General features: G+C 36.7%; 1 long non-coding RNA gene across 1 annotated transcript; it reads left to right on the top strand.

Annotated features, from left to right (window-relative positions):
- The first annotated feature begins 681 nt into the window (after positions 1 to 681).
- LOC133456321 (uncharacterized) lies at positions 682 to 3,099 on the top strand. Its single transcript, XR_009783790.1, has 4 exons — positions 682 to 876; positions 1,620 to 1,745; positions 2,234 to 2,337; positions 2,891 to 3,099. It is a non-coding gene; the product is annotated as an uncharacterized LOC133456321 (long non-coding RNA).
- The last annotated feature ends 207 nt before the right edge of the window (positions 3,100 to 3,306 follow it).

Raw genomic sequence — 3,306 nt, 5'->3', positions numbered from 1 at the left:
CAGGTGACGTGCAGATCTGGTCTATATTTGGTCGGTCCGTCGAAGACCATTTCTAGACGTCCATACGACGTGCAATACTTTGACGTCTAAATATGAACGTCCATACGACGTGCAATTCCTTGACGTCTAAATATGAACGTCCATACGACGTGCAATTCCTTGACGTCTAAATATGAACGTCCATAAGACGTGCAATTCTTTGACGTCTAAATATGAACGTCCATAAGACGTCAATATGCAGTTCAATATCTTACCCAACCTCTGGTTGGGTAATTTTTTGTGACGTCATGCAGACGTCTAAAACAGGTGCAAGAAATGTATTTGATTAAAGAAGAATATATCTTGTATTGTTTATGTAACCCAGTCGATAGTTGAATATATATATATATATATATATATATATATATATATATATATATATATATATATATATATATATATATATATATATATATATATATATATATATATATATATTTATAAAACCCAGTAGAAAATTGGGACTGGTAATATTATTGTTTCTTTGAAAATGTTTATTTTATTTATTAACTCTCATTTGGTTATTAATCTGTAATTATATTTATTTTGCACACACCCAATTTTAATATTATTTGTGAGAGAAAGTAGCTCTCATGGTAATTCCACCCTATTCTCGCGAGAGTTCCACCTGGTCTCGCGAGAGTTAGAGCGAGAGCGAGAGAATGCGCCCAGACATGCAGCAATGACGAGCAGATGCGAAATATAGAAGAAAGTCACAATCTATTAAACAAATAGCAGTTGTTAACTCACTTAGGAGCAAAGAAAAACTCTGGAAACTATACCTACTGGAAGCGGAGAAGTGTTTGAAGACCTGTGAGTTGTTTTCGGCAGAGACTGGTGAGTTACCTGAGCGAGCTAGCTCGCGCTAGCTAGCGAATGCTAACAGCAGTAGCCACATGATGCATGTGTGCATGAAATGCCGGTGAACTTGTAAAAAACTTTTTTTACGAAATTTTACTTACGGCTACTTTTCACTCTGTGTGTTAAGAGGTAAAGCTATTATTTTGCTCGGATTATCTATTAGCTATTTATTTTGCTGCTCTGTGTGTGTATTTTCTGTTTTATTCTGAGATGCACTGTTATGAGGTGTGTGTTAAAGCCTGCTAAAGAAGTTAATTCATAACGAGGCAGATACTCTGAAGTCTTGAATGTATTATTTTAATGTGTGTTAAAGGTGCATTTTGTTATTTTCAGTTCATTTCATACATAACGTGTGCAATGGTTAAAAAGAGTGTTGAAATTCATTTTATTTCATCTGGTAAACGGATAAAAAAATACCATAATTCATGGTTTATTAAATGTGTGAAAAATGTATGAAAATACTTACCTTGAGAAAAAAAGAGAACTGTACAGTTAAAAAGATAATTCATCTAAGCATTACTGTGTCATTTTTTATGATGTTTCTGTTTTGCATGGGTATTTGTAAATAATTACGTATTACTAACAGTCTTTTCCTTTTTCCATGGCATGCACCAGGCATCAATGGGTTAACATTTAATTATCTTTCCTTTTTGAGTCGTATTCAAATCTCAATAATCTTGCGATTGTTTCTAATCGTAATAATCTTGGGATTGTTTCAGTGTTTCAGAAAAAAATATTCTCCACAAACATCTGCACACGTCGGTAACATCGTCAGGATGGAGACCATGGAGCAGTTTGACGAGGAGGAAGTGCATCTCATTGACAACAGTAACTTTGAACGCATGGTGAGTTTTGCAAATCTGCAAATGTGTCTAGTCAATAGGGTTGAAGCATCTTTTGATCCGACCGTACAGTCCAGTTTCATGCAAGAAACGAATCACTTCCTTAGCCACAATAGCTGATGGTTCTCCTTTAGGGCCAAAACAAGAAAATAAACAAAAAGAAATGATCCCAAATTTATTCAAAAGGATCCCCACATCCACATACTTTAACCCAGTCGGATGTTTTCCCACTATGTGTAAATAATGATTGAGCCCACAATGACCCAACCTCATTCTGCAGAACTTCACTAAGTCTTTTCTGGAAGAAGAGCTGAATGGAACTGACCTAACATTCAGTTGTAAAGAGAAATGGATTTCTACCCTCTGATTCATTCTCCCATGCTGACTGCGACTCTTTTTACACTTTCCTGCTCTAAGGACTTTTTAGCTATAATGTCGACCCTTTCATTTGATGGCAGATTTCTTAATGTCACTGTCTTCTACTCTTGCAGAAGGAGGTATGCGGTTCAACAAGGCGGCAACAGAAGACCTCATCAAGCAAACCAGCGCTGGCCATCTGAAGCATGCACCACAGAGGCGTCAGCAGTGAGGCGAGGTTATCCTAGATCCTGACAGCAAATTCTGCACTGAGGACTGCTCTCTCTCTCTCTCTCACTCACTCACTCACTCACTCACTCACTCACTCACTCACTCACTCACTCACTCACTCACTCACTCACTCACTCACTCACTCACTCACTCACTCACTCACTCACTCACTCACTCACACACAGGTGCATGTTTACAGTACATCGGGCAGCCCATTGCCATACAGTTTGGAAAGGAGTCATCCTCGCCTGTCCTGCATGCTATGTATATATAAACAGAGAGCTTTTGTATTTGAGGATCATTTCTATTGAGTCCTTAGCTGTTACAGGGTTGTAGTGTTGCTTTTCTGTGTTTTTATTGTGTTGGAATGATAAATGTTACTAAAACTATGTAACATCTTGATTTTACTGATTGTTACCATTTTTTATTTGTGTTCTCCATTTAAAATGGGAAAGTTTTGAATATATTTATTATTGTAATGCTTTGGAAAAAAAATTCTACTGAATGTTCAGTAGAACGCCGGTTATTCATGCTCTCTCTCTCTCTTCCTTCACTTGCAGGCACCTGGTCGGTGATGTGGCAGCCTTAGTTTCCTTTTTTATCCTGTTGTTTCGTTTTGCATCCTACAACACACATCTACATTCTCCACTCACACAACATGCACCTCATGCTTACTTTACTGACATCCACATCCCATGTTTTTTAATCTTTTGTTGGACATATTTAAGTTGTCGTTTCTTATTAATAAACGTATTTTTTTTATTCCTTATCATGGTGTGTCTCCCTCCTTGTCATGGCTGTAAGAGCCAGGCTGTCACAGTTACTATTTGAATTTTACTTTGTATTGCATGCTCTGTTTTAAAAATGGAAAAAAAATGTTCCTATTTTATTGCTCTCTAAAAAGCAGTGAATTTTGATTATACTGAATTGTGATTTCTTTTGAAAATGCAGTCAAAATAATTGTCATGAAATGCTA

The sequence above is a fragment of the Cololabis saira genome, chromosome 12 (genome assembly GCF_033807715.1).
Source record: "Cololabis saira isolate AMF1-May2022 chromosome 12, fColSai1.1, whole genome shotgun sequence".
NCBI classification, from domain to species: Eukaryota; Metazoa; Chordata; class Actinopteri; order Beloniformes; family Belonidae; genus Cololabis; species Cololabis saira.
The sequence above is the reverse complement of the archived record's forward strand: the minus strand, read 5'-3'. Positions and strand labels throughout refer to the sequence as shown.